The 17,293-nt window shown below is 39.7% G+C and overlaps 1 protein-coding gene across 7 annotated transcripts in view; it reads right to left on the reverse strand.

The window, feature by feature from the left end:
* The window catches only part of LOC105480824 (teneurin transmembrane protein 2), a 3,943,693-nt gene that overhangs the window by 2,643,019 nt on the left and 1,283,381 nt on the right, over nt 1-17,293 (reverse strand). The gene's annotated exons all lie outside the window — the stretch shown is intronic.

The following is a 17,293-nucleotide window of genomic DNA, read 5'->3' on the forward strand; positions in this document are numbered from 1 at the left end:
TACAGGTGTCTGCCACCACACCTGGCTAATTTTTTGTATTTTTAGTAAAGACAGGGTTTCACCACGTTAGCCAGGATGGTCTCGATCTCCTGACCTCATGATCCGCCCGCCTCGGCCTCCCAAAGTGGAGAGGATCCATTTTAACTGCTAAGAGGTGAAGTACATTCTGTCCTCCTAACAGCACCCCAGTATAGGCTTAACCGTTCTCAAGGATAGGCTTTCAGGGGATGCGCTATCAGCCCCTCTCATTGTGTACTCATGGTGACCTGTGACTTCAATAATCGTGGCAGATAATTTTGACAAAACACAACCAGAGAGGCTGACCCTGGATGTCCCAAGAAGGAGGACTTACAGTAACAGCAGTTGCAGGATGCAGTAATGAAATGCATAGAGTCTGCAAATTGTGGGGGATAGGAATGTAGCCCAGCCAGAAAGGGAAAGGGAACAAAGATTGCAGAATTGGGCCTTTCTTCCTTCCAGTGGAAAGAGCTCAGCCCTTGTGTGTACAAATTTTGCAAGGAAAAAAAAATAAAAGATTTAGGCTGGATTAAGTTTTAGTAAGAGAAATAAATTGACCAGGTGGAGTCTATTAAAATGCCTGCTCTGATTTACTTCTGGGGTTTTTATACCAGCTTATTTTCACACAAACTCAGGGCTGTATTCTCTTAAAGCCCAGAGAGATTAATCTGTAAAGCAGAAATAACAAAAGGACCTATGTTATAAAATTATTGTGAGAATGGTACCATGTCAGGCAATAAGCATAGTGTCTAGCACAGGACAAGCTATTACGATTGTTGCTATTAGATCTAGCTAAGAACTATCATGAATACACTAGACAAGAGTGATTCATAGTTAAAATTCTATTTGCATTTGTAGAGCTTTTCATAGCTCTATGACGCCCTCAGACTAGAACAATGTTTCTTAAACTTTAGTCTGCACTTTAGAAACACTGGAGGGCATGTTTAAACAGATGGCTGAGCCCTACCTTCAGGGTCAGGGGGACTAAGAATTTTTTTTTTTTTTTTCAAGACAGAGTCTCACTCTCTCACCCAGAGTGGAGTGCAGTGACGCCATCTCGGCCCACCACAATCTCTACCTCCCAGGCTCAAGGGATTCTCCTGCCTCAGCCTCCTGAGTAGCTGGGATTACAGGTGCGCATCACTACTGCCCAGATAATTTTGTATTTTTATAGAGATGGGGTTTCACCATGTTGGCCCGGCTGGTCTCGAACTCCTGACCTCAAATGATCCACCCACCTTGGCCTCCCAAAGTGTTGGGATTACAGGCATGATCATGCCACCATGCCCAGCCAAGAATTTATATTTCTAACATGTGTCCAGATGATGCAGCTAGTTCAGAGACTACACTTTGCGAAATGTTGGTCTAGGTGATACAACTTAACTTGAATTTTCATGATAGATCACCTTATATTATAGTATCTTCAAATAAGCCCTTTTAGTTTCAGATCCAATAAGAGATGATTTTATGTTTCATTGGAAAACCACATACAGGAAGGGAGATAAGAGTCCATGTGATTACTTCAAATCAATGAGGTTAGAGGAAGTGGTTATATTTCCAGGCTGAATAATTTAAGAACCAATGCGTGACCCTTCAGTTTTCACCTTCTCTGCTCAGTGTCAAAGAAGCAATCATGGATATCAGATCTTGAGTTCCAAATGGTCCATTTAGTAGAGGATGGAATGTCATCAGGCGGGGTCTTGACCAGAGCCCCTCTACGAGCCCAAATAAACATGTAATGTGAGCAGGAATTAAGCTTTTGTTGAGGGAAGGGTTTATTTTTTTCCCTTAGGATAACTTAGCCTCTTCTGACTAGTATGGATTCCAAGTTAGGACTCATAAATGGGCATTAGGAGACTTTACTGCTCTTGCTGTTACTAAACTGGTCATGAACCAAGATTTGAACCATGCATTTCATCACCCATTACATATCAAGAAAGTGGTATTAAGGTAATCTTCCCCTCCCAATCTCAGTGCTGGCTACCTAGCAGGACCCCACACATGCTTTTTAGATACATAACACATTTGCGTTTCTCTTTGTCTTCTTCCCTTCACTTTTCTTCTTCGCTCTCTTGGGAACTTTTCAGTCTGATCTGCATAAAGGAGAATGGAGAGCCGTTTGAGGAGGACAGACACAAAAGACTGAATGGCGTTGGAAAGACCCTGAGAAAGTATTTGCTTGGATTCAATAGCAAATGCGGTTCTTGGCACTGAATCCCAACAACCTCAATACTAGTCAGCACAGGCTGCCACAACAAAATACTACAGGCTGGCTGGCTTAAACAACAGAATTTAATTTTCTTGCTGTTCTGGAGGCTGGAAATTTGAATCAGGGTGCCAGCACAGTTGAGTTCTGGTGCGGGTGTTCTTTCTGGCTTACAGGCTGTACCTTCTTGCTGTGTAACTCAAATGGTAGAGTGAGCGGAGAAGGGAGGAGAAAGCAAGCTCTTTGGTGTCTCCTGTGAGGGCACTAATCTCCTCAGGAAGGCCCCACTCTCACGACCTTGTCAAAACCCCGTCTCCAAATGACATTACACAGGCAGTTAGGACGAATAAACATATAAATATGGGGGGACTCGAATCAACCCATCACAACTTTTCTATTATAATCAGCATGAGGATTTCCTAGTCTTCCCACCATAGTCTTCCCACCAGATGTTCCTCAAACCTATCTCAAATTTATGTCACACAAATATGCAATACAGTAGGTTCCCCTTGCCCACAATTTTCCCTTTTGCGGTTTTAGTTACCCCGGGTCAACCATGTTCTGAAAACATGAAATGGAAGATCCCAGAAATAAACAATTCAGACGTTTTAAATTCTGCACCATTCTGAGTATAGCCATGAAATCCTGCACTGTCCTGCCCCCTGCCCAGGACACAAATCATCTCTTTGTCCAGCATATCCATGCCATACCCACCCGTTAGACACTTAGTAGCCATCTTGGCTATCAGAGCAACTGTCATGGTATCATTCCATTTCAGTATTAGTTATTGTTGTCAATATCTTACTATGCCTATTTTATAAATTAAACTTTATCATAGGTATGCATGTATAGAAGAAAACATAGTGTAGACAGCATTCAGTACTATTTCTTGTTTCAGGCATCCACTAGGTATCTTAGAATGCATCCCTGATGAATAAGAGGGTACTATTGTATATGTTTTCCACAGTCAATTCAGGGCAAAAGATAAAAGGAAAACCAGAGAAAAGGCAGTTATAACAAGGTTTTGCTTAAATATCTGTAGAAAACATTTGAAGCTTGGTGTATTAGTTTGTGTGACAGAGTAACTGCCATGTGAGAAGGTAAGAATTATAATGTGCATTTCTTAGAAGTACAGTATTCTGTATACTATACACACACACACAATACAGACACATAAACACACACACAAAACACACATAACACACAATACACACAACACACACACACACACAACACTTACACACACACACACACACACAGTTCCATGACCTTTTATCCTCATAATTTGCTTCAATAAACAGAAAACTAGAAATCCTGGCACAAAATATCAACAATCTTTAGAACGGTCTCTTTCTCCTAATCCAACAAGCTCCTGTTCAGATCCTTCCTTAGAAATAAAAACAAAAACCCATGTCTGTAAAGTTATTTTCCTGCAGAAGCCTCTTCCAGTAGCTAAATGAAGGTGCAGAGTCGCAACTAATCAAAATCCCTTTATGTAGTGTTTTCCATTCTGTGCCTTGAATGGTTTCACTTTCTCTTTTTCTTAATGCCATGCCTGCTTTCTTCTCTAGATTGTAATTTGCTTGAGGGCAGAGGCTGCACTTTGCCTTTGTTGAGCACAAGGCTTTTGAAAGAGCCTGCAGGATTGTGAGCACTCAGTAGAATTTTGTTGATGATAGTGATGTTTCTGAAAATGTCTAAGAAAAAAGCAGACAACTCTGGCCTGCTGTGGTTTTCACCTTCTTAATCTAAAGTGTCTTTTTTTTCCCTGTCATAAACAGTAATGCACCCAGGCAGCACGTATGCAAGAAAGCGAGTCAGAGGAGCAATTCAGTTTTCCAGTGCCCTTATGTGACTCCTTCAATGCCTTAGGAATCGGCTTGAGGATTTATTTGAAGCCTACCAGCCATGCAGTTTCTAGACTCCATGAGTACAAGATATGATTCCACTCCCTCCTCCTCAATCCTCACATTCTTAATGCTTAAACTGTGCCCTCACGACTTCTCTGTTAGTTAAGAGATGTACAACATAGGGGCAAAAATCAATCTTAATTAAGGCGGACTCTGGAATTATGATCGAAGGAGGTACATTAGCCCAGTGCTTCCAGCCCCCCATACACTGTTGTTATTGATGTTTGGACAGATGGGGAAAGTGAAACAGGAGTCAATACTTCGATCTACTGTGTTCTCTAAGGATCTGAATTTTTAACACATCCATAATGAGTGCTGGTGGTGTTTAATAAATACACAGCAGCCCCTAAGAGTGACTCTGTGTGTAGAAGGTACCAACAAAGTCCCTGAAGCTTCTCGGTGGTGGAAGAAAGTAGGCTCAGCTCAGCCTAGAAGAACTGAGATATAAAAGTGGCTTTTCCCAATGGCATCATGTCTGGGAAGCCCTTTTGCCAAAGCAATCAGTGCTACTCACATGACCTTAGGCAGTTTACTCAAGGAAAACTGCAATTCAGTAAAATTATTCATTCTGAGATGTAAGAATTCAGTTACTCCTCTTGCTTATATGTGGCAGACAGATGTTGTCTCATCCAATATTCTCTCCGCTCCTTATCTGGAAACCCCATAATGCCTCCTTAGTAATAATTCTACCTCAACTCCCCAAATTCCTGGCTCTTGTTAATTGGCTTATGAGAGTCTTCTAACCTAAGAGGACCAATCAAATTCTCTCTCTGACAAACTGTTATTAAGGTTCAAGAACCCTAGTTGTCTTTCATAATATGAGTGAATGGAAAAGATATTTCATTTTCTGGCTGTGACGGTTAATACTGAGTGTCAACTTGATTGGATTGAAGGATGCAAAGTATTGATCCTGGGTGTGTCTGTGAGGGTGTCGTCAAAGGAGATGAACATTTGACTCAGTGGGCTGGGAAAAGCAGACCCACACCTAATTTGGGTGGGCATCATTTAATCAGCTGCCAGCACGACTAGAATATAAAGCAGGCAGAAAAACGTGAAAAGACTAGACTGGCCTAGCCTCCCAGCCTACATCTTTCTCTCAGGCTTGATGCTTCCTGCCATCGAACATCAAACCCCAAGTTCTTCAGTTTGGGGACTCAGACTGGCTCTCTTTGTTCCTTGGCTTGTAGATGGCCTATTGTGGGACCTTGTGTTTATGTGAGTTAATCCTTAATAAACATATATATATATATATATCTCCTATTAGTTTTGTCCCTCTAGAGAACCCTAATACAGGGGAGACTAAGGTGGTCATTTTGGGGTGCCTATCTTCTTACCTCTTTTGCTTGAGATGCGGAAACCCTAGGCTGAAGAGAGGAAGAAATGAAACAGATGTGTCCAGCATGACAGAGACCAAGGAATTTTTAACAGTGAGAAATGGAGAGAATCAGTCATAACACTGACAACTGCTCATTTGAGCCCTTGCTCCCCTTTCCAATCCTTAGTTTCATTAACACTTCCATATCCTTTTCATAAATTGTTTTTTCTTAAGCCAATGATTCCTGAAATTCAAATATTCGTGAGTTCATTACTTCCTTTGTCAAAAATTTGCCACACGTTCAGCAGTGTACTAGGTACTGTGCTGCTATCTGGGACATGGAGATAGAAAAGACATGCTTTCTGCCTCAATTAGATTACTATGTAGTTGGTGGACAAGATAGTAAAGCAACAAATCATAATGGTATATTCTAAGTGGAATGAAAGGACCAATACAAGGCCTGAAGGTAGCTTAGAAATGGATAGATGGACAATTGGCAAAGAGATGTGGAGAGGGAGGTAGTATCTGAGACAGCTGTTGAATGGTCAGTAGAGGTTTTCTAAGTGGATAAGGAGGCTAAGAACATTCTTGGTAGAAGGAATAGAAGGCATATACAAACAAAAAGGCCTCAGAAGATAGCATGTGTATTTGAAACAAGCAATACATTTCCTGGCCTTGGCATACATAAAATGTCACTCAATGGAAAAAAGTAAAGAAGGGAAGAGGGGTCAGATCCCATTCCATTATAAAAATCTTGGATTCTGGTTGTATTTTAATAGATAATTTATGAACAGATGGACAAATGTACACTCTCTGTTAAGAAAAGTGCCCCCAAATGATAGCATCTCAAATAACCTCAGGCCAGTGAAAGAAGCTGATGAATAAGAATAGCCTCAGAAGTCTTTAAATAACCAGATGCTTCTCAAGACATTCTGTAGATTGTTAGAACTCCATGGCCTACACCATCTGGCTGTGCATCACCTCCAGTACACATGAATTTGGCAAGGATATGCCCTCTCTTCTCTTGGCTTATGGTCAGCCTAAGAATGCCCATTTATCTTTGCTTTTGACTAAACCTCAATAGGTCTCTGGAAAAGGGAGAGATTCTGCAGGTGGGGAGTAATCTGGTTTGGCTGGAGAGATTGAATCCATCTGTCCATGACAAATACTTTCTCAGTTCTCTCATAGAACACTGATTATGCCAAGAAGATTGAGAACTGTTTTAAGAGGAAGTTATTATAGAAAGAGCTGTAGATCTTAGAACATGTAGAGATGATTAATGTTTTGTATTATTATACTCTGGGCAATAAAGTGAAACTCTGTTTCTACAAAAAATAAATATATAAAGTAGACAGATGTATTGGCACATGCCTATAGTCCCAGCTATTGGGGAGGCTGAGGGAGGAGGATCACTTGAGCCTGGAAGGTAGAGGCTGAAGTAAGTAATGATCAAGTCAATACATTATAGCCTTGGTAACAGAATGAGACTCTGTCTCAAAAATTAATAATAATAATTTGTATTATTATTACAAATTATAATAATGACTAACTTGCTATTGAGCACTTATTAGGTATCAGATAACATGCTAAAAGCTCTATGTACATTTTAAATTTTAACATTTTCAAAAATTCTATGAGGGCTATGCAATTATTGAGCATATTATACAGATGAGAAATATAAGGACCAGAAATGTTAAGTAACTAAACTGAGTTTGTACAACCAAGAAGTGTTAGGAACTATACACATATTCTCTTTAATTTTCACAATATTAAATTTCTTAATATATCAATTATTATTTTACTAGTGTGAAAAACTAGACTCTACCTACTAAGTAATAGCTATCATTTACTAAAAGATCTCTTTGATGTTTTATTTCCACTAGTTTATTTAATTATCACAAATACACTATGAAATTGAAATTGATACTAGTGTTGTTTCCACAGATTAAAAGTAGAGATTGAAGAACCTGCCAATAATAATTAGCACTTCAAACAGGCAAAATAATGCTCCCCTACCTAAAAATCTTCACATGCTAACCCCCAGAACATGTGAATATATTAGGATACGTGGCAAAGAAGAATTACGGCTGCAGATGAAATTAGGGTTGCTAATCAGATAACTTTTTTTTTTTTTTTTTTTTTGAGATGCAATCTTGCTATGTCACCCAGGCTGGAGTGCAGTGGCACGATCTTGGCTCACTGCAACTTCTGTCTCCTGGGTTCAAGTGATTGTCCTCTCTCAGTCTTCCAACTAGCTGGGATTACAGGCATGTGCCATCATGCCTAGCTAATTTTTTTTTTTTTTTTTTTTGTATTTTTAGTAGAGACAGGGTTTCTCCATGTTGGCCAGGCTGGTCTCGAACTCCTGACCTCAGGTGATCCACCTGCCTCGGCCTCTGAAAGTTCTGGGATTACAGGAGTGAGCCACTGTGCCTGGTAACTTTCAAGAAGCTAGATTAGTCTGAATTACCCAGGTATGTCCAATGTAATGCTAAGTGTTCTTAAAATGGAAGGAGAACTCCATCAAGAGAACTGAAGAGATCCCCTCATGAGCAGGACTTGGTCTTAAACTGTTGAATTTGAAGATGGAAGAAGAGGGCCATGAGCAAAGGAAACTGGGTGGTTTATAGAAGCTGGGGAAGGCAAAACATGAATTCTTCCCTAAAGCCCTCCAAAAGGAAAACACTGTGCCAAAACCTTGATCTCACCCTGTAAGATCCATATCAAACTCCTGCTCTAAAGAAATGTAAGATCATAAATGTTATGGTGTTTTAAGCCAAAACTTTGTGGCAATTTTTCACAGCCAGCATATAAAATACAGCACTTCCAACCATTTTGTCATTTAGTTTTTATATCAATTGACAAAGTTAACAGTATTATTGGCCAGACACCATGGCTCACACCTGTAATCCCAACAATTTGGGAGACCGAGGTGTGCGGATCACTTGAGGCCGGGAGTTTGAGACCAGACTGGCCAGCAAGGTGAAACCCCATCTCTATTAAAAAATATGGAAGTTAGTCGGGCATGGTGACGCACATCTGTAGTCTCAGCTACTTGGGAGGTTGAGGTGGGAGAATTGCTTGAGCCCTGCAGACGGAGATTGCCGTGAGCCACGATCGTGCCACTGCATTCCAGCCTGGGCAACAGAGGGAGACTGTCTCAAAAAAAAAAAAAACAAAACAAAAAGTTAGCATTATTATTTTCATTTCACAATAGAGCAATTGAGACTTTGATTTTTTAGTTAACTTTTCCAGAGGCATTTACCTAATGAACAGCAAACTGCTCTCTCTGATTCTGAAACTTCTGGACACAAATCACATTTTGGGTGACCCAACAATTCTATCAAGTTTCTAGGAGACCTTTTGGGTGATTTATAATTTGGTGTTTCAAAGCAATAAATAATTCTCTAAATTCTTTAACTTTGCTCCCAACCATTTCTTACATTAAACCGTAGAACTGTTGATGTTCCTCAGAGATATGCTAAGAGTAGGAAGGATTTAAAGATAAATGCCTATTATATTACATTTTATCCTTTCCCCAAACCTCAAAATTTTAGTAAAAAATGTGGCATACTTCATGCTGCTTACAAGAAATAAGGGATTAGAGGAAATTCCCTCCAGAAGCCCACTCTGCTATAACGCCCCGAATGGTCTCCTAGTGGCCAAGTGAATATCCAGGCCTTTCTAAATATCTAACTTACTCCACCTCTGAGTTATTACCTGAACAGTGAGTCTCCACCACAAAGTGTTCAGTTTTGTACATTGCAGAATAATTTAGGGGTGTGGAGCATAAAAGGCCCAGAAAAGCAAACCACTAGATTTTCTAGTATTCATTATTCAGATTTTTTTAAAAGCTACAGGAGTATCTTTGGGGCATCCTTTTCCCTAAAGAATATCAGACTTAGGACCCTTGTAAGACTGAGGAAGGGAATAAAAAAGTCTCCATTCACATGACTCATCCACCCTTGAGTAGAAAAAGGTCAAACATTGCTCCCTTTAGAAACCAGTGTGTATATTTATTCTTCTATTGAACTGTACTCCCCATTCATCCATCCGTCATTCCATCCATTAAACGCATATTTTCTAAACCAACTTCTGCAAGCCATTTCATTTTAACTTCGGAATATAGGTACAGAATATAAAGTGCATGACAAAGCTGTTAGAATATGTAAGCTAACATTTGCAACAGTGCACTAGAAAATAGTTAGAAAACACAGAATAAATTTTGTTAAATATGGTAGTTGTTACATGTAGATTCGGTAAGGTATCCAATGGTAACTCAGAGAATAAAGTTTCCTTTGAATGTAAAATCACAACAGCAGTGCATATAGAATCAGAATGCAAATAGTCACTTTACAGGAATTGAACAAAAGCTCTCTGACTCGAATAAGAACAAAATTAATTACCATAAAAATGCCCTAGCCATAGTTTTGAGTAAGATGGAGTAAGCACACTCCATCTTCATTCTTTCACTGAATACATCTATAAAATTTGGACAAAATGCATGGAGCAGATATTTGAGGTCTTAGAAAAGTAAATAGAAGCAGGCAAATTTGGAGTAGGAGGCCAGAATTCAAGATACCACTGAACTGGCAGTGAGGTTAGCATTTTTTCCCTCAAGTACCCTCTTGGCTAAATTCAATTCACTAGAATTGGGTACTAGGGAACAGATAGAGGAAGCTACAGGAAAAACCTTCTAGTTCTGTCTTAGAGAGTGAGAAAGTGAGCATTTAATTCTCATAGGGAATGTGATAATCCATCAATTTTTTGGTTTCTTTTCTCTGTTCTCCTTTGCCCCAGGATCCAAGCAATAATACCATAGTGGTAGCAGCACTCAGCAGTAACAGAAGCTTGCAGCAGCCATGCTCCTGAGGGTAAGTAATCTTCTTGTCCAGTTGGTGGAGCTGTGGCTCCAAGAGGGTGGGGCAATCATTTCCTAACAGGGAACAGTAATTTAAATCACTGCAGATAACTCATCAGAAACCATAGAAGCCCCACATGAAGAAAGTGGCACAGTTTTTAAATAATGGAAAGATCTCTTATCTCAAAATTCTGTACTCAGTGACAATATCCTTAAGAAGTGAAAGCGAAATAAAGTTATTCTAAGACAAAGAAAAATTTAGCATTCTAGCCAGCAGACCGCCTCTAAAGGATTTCTAAAGGAATTTTATGAGACAGAAAGGAAATAATACCAGAAGAAAATTTTGAAAACAGGAATGAAGGAGCAGCAACCAAGATGATAAATAAGTCAGTAAATATAACACATTAACTTTCTCCTCTCGATTTCTTTAGACTACGTTTGACAATTTAAACTACGTTTGAAAATGTAGATGTAACATATAAGATGTATGTAGATACAACATATAAGAAAACTGTAAGATAAAGATGATAGAGTAAAGGACCTACATGGTAGTAAGATTTTTACATTCCAGTTGAAGTGGCAAAATATTGACTAAGTCGATTGCAAAAAGTCAAGTAGGTATGTTACTGTCTCTAGAGCAAAAAAAAAAAAAAATTGAAAACTGTATGCACATTATACTTTCAAACACAATATACAGATTAAAATGGAACCATATAATTTTGAAAAAACTTACAAGGAAATAAGAAAGGGAAAATGGAGGAGTAAAAATCAGAGTAAATAAACAAAAAGCAGATAATGAGATAGTAGAACTAAATTAAAACTTAATAATCACAAATGTGGAGAAAAAGGAACGCTTTTACACTGTTGGTGGGAGCGTAAATTAGTTCAACCATTGTGGCAGGCATGGTGGCTCATGCCTGTAGTCCCAATTTGGTGATTTCTCAAAGACCTAGAGGCAGAAATACTATTTGGTCCAGCAATCCCGTTACTGGGTATCTACCCAAAGGAATATAAATCATTCTATTATAAAGATACATACATGAGTATGTTCATTGCAGCACTATTCACAATAGTAAAGATACGGAATCAATCTAAATGCCCATCAATGATAGACTGAATAAAGAAAGTGTGGTACACATACACCATGGAATAATATGCAGCCATAAAAAAACAAGATCATGTCTTTTGCAGGGACATAGATAGAGTTGGAGTTGGGAGAAGTAAGAGCATCAGGAAAAATAACTAATGGATGCTGGGCTTAATAACCTAGGTGATGATAGAAGATGGCCGAATAGGAACAGCTCTGGTCTGCAGCTCCCAGCCTGATGGAAGCAAAAGATAGGTGATTTCTACAGTTCCAACTGAGATACCTGGTTCATCTTATTGGGACTGGTTGGACAGTGGCTGCAGCCCACAGAGGGTGAGCCGAAGCAGGGTGGGGCATCACCTCACCGGGGAAGCACAAGGGGTCAGGGAATTTCCCTTTCCTAGCCAAGGGAAGCTGTGACAGATTGTAAGTGGAAAAATGGGACACTCCTGCCCAAATACTGCACTTTTCCAATGGTTTTAGCAAATGGCACACAAAGAGATTATATCCGGTGCCTGACTCAGTGGATCCCATGCCCACGGAGCCTTGCTCACTGCCAGCACAGCAGTCTTAGATCAAACTGAGAGGTGGCAGCCTGGCTAGGGGAGGGGCGTTGCCATTGCTGAAGCTTACGTAGGTAAACAAAGTGGCCACGGAAGCTCGAAGTGGGTAGAGCCCACCATAGCTCAATAAGGCCAGCTGCCACTGTAGACTCCACCTCTGGGGGCAGGGCATAGCTGAACAAAAGGCAGCAGAAGCTTCTGCAGACTTAAACGTCCCTGTCTGATAGCTCTGAAGAGAGCAGTGGTTCTCCTAGCACAGTGTTTGAGCTCTGAGAATGGATAGACTGCCTCCTCAAGTGGGTCTCTGACCCCTGTGTAGCCTCACTGGCAGACACCTCCCAAGAGGGGCCAACTGACACCTCATACAGGCAGGTGCCCCTCTGGGACGAAGCTTCCAGGGGAAGGATCAGGAAGCAATGTTTACTATTCTGCAATATTTGCTGTTTTGCAGCCTCCTCTGGTGATACCCAGGCAAACAGCATCTGGAGTGGAACTCCAGCAAACTCCAACAGACCTGCACCTGAGGGACCTGACTGCTAGAAGGAAAACTAACAAACAGAAAGGAATAGCATCAACATCAACAAAAAGGACATCCACACCAAAACCCCATCTGTAGGTCACCAACATCAAAGACCAAAGGTAGATAATATTATAAAGATGGGGAGAAACCAGAGAAGAAAAGCTGAAAATTCTAAAAACCAGAGCACCTCTTCTCCTCCAAAGGATCACAGCTCCTCGCCAGTAATGGAACAAAGCAGGATAGGGAATGACTTTGATGAGCTGACAGAAGTAGGCTTCAGAAGGTCGGCAATAACAAACTTCTCCAAGCTAAAGGAGGATGCAAGGAAGCTAAAAACCTTGAAAAAATGTTAGACAAATGGCTAAGTAGAATAAACAGTGTAGAGAAGACCTTAAATGACCTGATGGAGCTGAAAACCATGGCATGAGAACTACGTGACACATGTACAAGCTTCAACAGCCAATTTGATCAAGTGGAAGAAAGGATATCAATGATTGAAGATCAAATTAATGAAATAAAGTGAGAAGAGAAGTTTAGAGAAGAAAGGGTAAAAATAAATGAACAAAGCCTCCAAGAAATATGGGACTATGAGAAAAGGTCAAATCTATGTTTGATTGGTGTACCTGAAAGTGACGGGAAGAATGGAACCAAGTTGGAAAACACTCTTCAGGATATTATCCAGGAGAACTTCACCAACCTAGCAAGGCAGGCCAACATTCAAATTCAGGAAATACAGAGACCACCACAAAGATACTCCTTGAGAAGAGCATCCCCAAGACACATAATTGTCAGACTCACCAAGGTTGAAATGAAGGAAAAAATGTTAAGGGCAGCCAGAGAGAAAGGTTGGGTTACCCACAAAGGGGAGCCCATCAGACTAACAGCAGATCTCTTGGCAGAAACTCTCCAAGCCAGAAGAGAGTGAGGGCCGATATTTAACATTCTTAAAGAAAAGAATTTTCAACCCAGAATTTCATGTCCAGCCAAACTAAGCTTCATAAGTGAAGGAGAAATAAAATCCTTCACAGAGAAGCAAATGCTGAGGGATTTTGTCACCACCAGGCCTGACTTACAAGAGCTCCTGAAGTAAGGACTAAACATGGAAAGGAACAACCAGTACCAGCCACTACAAAAACATGCCAAATTGTAAAGACCATTGATGCTAGGAAGAAACTGCATCAACTAACGAGCAAAACAACCAGCTAACATCATAATGACTGAATCAAATTCACACATAACAATATTAACCATAAATGTAAATGGGCTAAGTGCCCCAGTTAAAAGACACAGACTGGCAAATTGGATAAAGAATCAAGATCCATCAGTGTGCTGTATTCTGGAGACCATCTCACGGGCAGACACACACATATGCTCAAAATAAAGGGATGGAGGAAGATCTGCCAAGCAAATGGAAAGAAAAAAAAAACCAGGGGTTGCAATCCTAGTCTCTGATAAAACAGACTTTAAACCAACAAAGATCAAAGGAGACAAAGAAGGCCATTACATAATGGTAAAGGGATCAATTCGACAAGAAGAGCTAACTATCCTAAATACATATGCACCCAATACAGGAGCACCCAGATTCACAAAGCAAGTCTTAGAGACCTATAAAGAGACTTAGACTCCCACACAATAATAATGGGAGACTTTAACACCCCACGGTCAATATTAGACAGATCAATGGGACAGAAGGCTAACAAGGATATCCAGGACTTGAACTGAGCTCTGCACCTAGTGGACCTAATAGACATCTACAGAACTCTTCACCCCAAATCAACAGAATATACATTCTTCTAAGCACCACACTGCACTTATTCCAAAATTGACCACATAGTTGGAAGTGAAGCACTACTCAGCAAATGTAAAAGAACAGAAATCACAACAAACTGTCTCTCAAACCACAGTGGAATCAAATTAGGACTCAGGATTAAGAAGCTCACTCAAAACCGCAAAACGACATGGAAACTGAACAACCTGCTCCTGAATGACTACTGGGGACATAACGAAATGAAGGCAGAAATAAAGATGTTCTTTGAAACTGATAAAAACAAAGACACAATGTACCAGAATCTCTGGGACACATTTAAAGTACCGTGTAGAGGAAAATTTATAGCACTAAATGCCCACAAGAGAAAGCAAGAAAGATCTAAAATCGACACTCTAACATCACAATTAAAAGAACTAGAGAAGCAAGAGCAAACATATTGAAAAGCTAGCAAAAGTCAAGAAATAACTAAGATGAGAACAGAACTGAAGGAGATAGAGACACAAAAACCCTTCCAAAAATCAATAAATCCAGGAGCTGGTTTTTTGAAAAGATCAACAAAATTGATAGACTGCTAGCAAGACTAATAGAGAAGAAAAGAGAGAAGAATTAAATAGATGCAATAAAAAATGATAAAGGGGATATCACCACCGATCCCACAGAAATACAAACTACCATCAGAGAATACTATAAACACCTCTATGCAAATAAACTAGAAAATCTAGAAGAAATGGATAAATTCCTGGACACATACACCCTCACAAAACTAAACCAAGAAGAAGTTGAATTTCCAAATAGACAAATAACAGGATCTGAATTTGAGGAAATAATTAATAGCCTACCAACCAAAAAACGTCCAGGACCAGACAAATTCACAGCCAAATTCTACCAGCGTTACAAAGAGGAGGTGGTACCATCCCTTCTGAAACTATTCCAATCAATATAAAAAGAGGGAATCCTCCCTAACTCATTTTATGAGGCCAGCATCATCCTGATACCAACGCCTGGCAGAGACACAACAAAAAGAAGAGAATTTTAGACCGATATCCCTGATGAATATCGATGCAAAAATTTTCAATAAAATACTGGCAAACTAAATACAGCAGCACATCAAAAAGTTTATCCACCACAATCAAGTCAGCTTCATCCCTGGGATGCAAGGCTGCTTCAACATATGCAAATCAATAAATATAATCCATCATATAAACAGAACCAAAGACAAAAACCACATGACTATCTCAATAGATGCAGAAAAGGCCTTCGACAAAATGCAACAGCCCTTCATGCTAAAAACTCTCAGTAAACTAGGTATTGATGGAGCATATCTCAAAATAATAAGAGCTATATATGACAAACCCACAGCCAATACCATGCTGAATGGTCAAAAACTGGAAGCATTCCCTTTGAAAACTGGCACAAGACAGGGATGCCCTCTCTCACCACTCCTATTCGACATAGTGTTGGAAGTTCTGGCCAAGGCAATCAGGCAAGAGAAAGAAATAAAGCATATTCAGTTAGGAAAAGAGGGAGTCAAATTGTCCGTGTTTGCAGATGACGTGATTGTATATTTAGAAAACCCTATCATTTCAGCCCAAAATCTCCTTAAGCTGATAAGCAACTTCAACAAAGTCTCAGGACACAAAATCAATATGCAAAATCACAAGCATTCCTATACACAAATAACAGACAAACAGAGAGCCAAATTGTGAGTGAACTCCCATTCACAATTGCTTCAAAGAGAATAAAATACCTAGGAATCCAACTTACAAGGGATGTGAAGGACCTCTTCAAGGAGTACTATAAACCACTGCTGAACAAAATAAAGGAGGAGACAAATGGAAGAACACTGCATGCTCATGGATACGGAGAATCAATATCGTGAAACTGGCAATACTGTCCAAGTTAATTTATAGATTCAATGCCATCCCCATCAAGCTACCAATGACTTTCTTCACAGAATTGGAAAAAAAACTACTTTAAAATTCTTGTGGAATCAAAAAAGAGCCCACATTACCAAGACAATCCTAAGCCAAAAGAACAAACCTGGAGGCATCACACTAGCTGACTTCAAATTATACTACAAGCCTACAGTAACCAAAACAGCATGGTACTGGTACCAAAACAGAGATATAGACCAATGGAACAGAACAGAGGCATCAGAAATACCACCGCACATCTACAACCATCTGATCTTTGACAAACCTGACAAAAAGAAGAAATGGGGAAAGGATTCCCTTTTTAATAAATAGTGCTGGCAAAACTGGCTACCCATATGTAGAAAGCTGAAATTGGATCCCTTCCTTAAACCTTATACAAAAATTAATTCGAGATGGATTAAAGACTTAAATGTTACATCTAAAGCCATAAAAACTCTAGAAGAAAATCTAGGCAATACTATTTAGGACATAGGCATGGGCAAGGACTTCATGACTAAAACACCAAAAGCAATGGCAACAAAAGCCAAAATAGACAAATGGGATCTAATTAAATTAAAGAGCTTCTGCACAGCAAAAGAAACTACCATCAGAGTGAACAGGCAACCTAGAGAATGGGAGAAAATTTTTACAATCTACCCATCTGACAAAGGGCTAATATCCAGAATATACAAAGAACTTAAACAAACTTACAAGGAAAAAAAAAAAAAAAAACACCCTCTCAAAAAGAGGGCAAAGGATATGAACAGACACTTCTGAAAAGAAGACATTTATGCAGCCAACAGACACATGAAAAAATGTTCATCATCACTGATCATCAGAGAAATGCAAATCAAAACCACAGTGAGATGCCATCTCACATCAGTTAGAATGGCGATCATTAAAAAGTCAGGAAACAACAGATGGTGGAGAGGATGTGGAGAAGTAGGAACACTTTTACACTGTTGGTGGGACTGTAAACTAGTTCAACCATTGTGGAAGACAGTGTGGCGATTCCTCAAGGATCTAGAGCTATAAATACTGTTTGACCCAGCCATCCCATTACTAGGTATATACCCAAAGGATTATAAATCATGCTGCTATAAAGACATATGCACACACATGTTTATTGTGG

This window comes from Macaca nemestrina, chromosome 6 (assembly GCF_043159975.1).
Source record: "Macaca nemestrina isolate mMacNem1 chromosome 6, mMacNem.hap1, whole genome shotgun sequence".
NCBI lineage: Eukaryota > Metazoa > Chordata > Mammalia > Primates > Cercopithecidae > Macaca > Macaca nemestrina.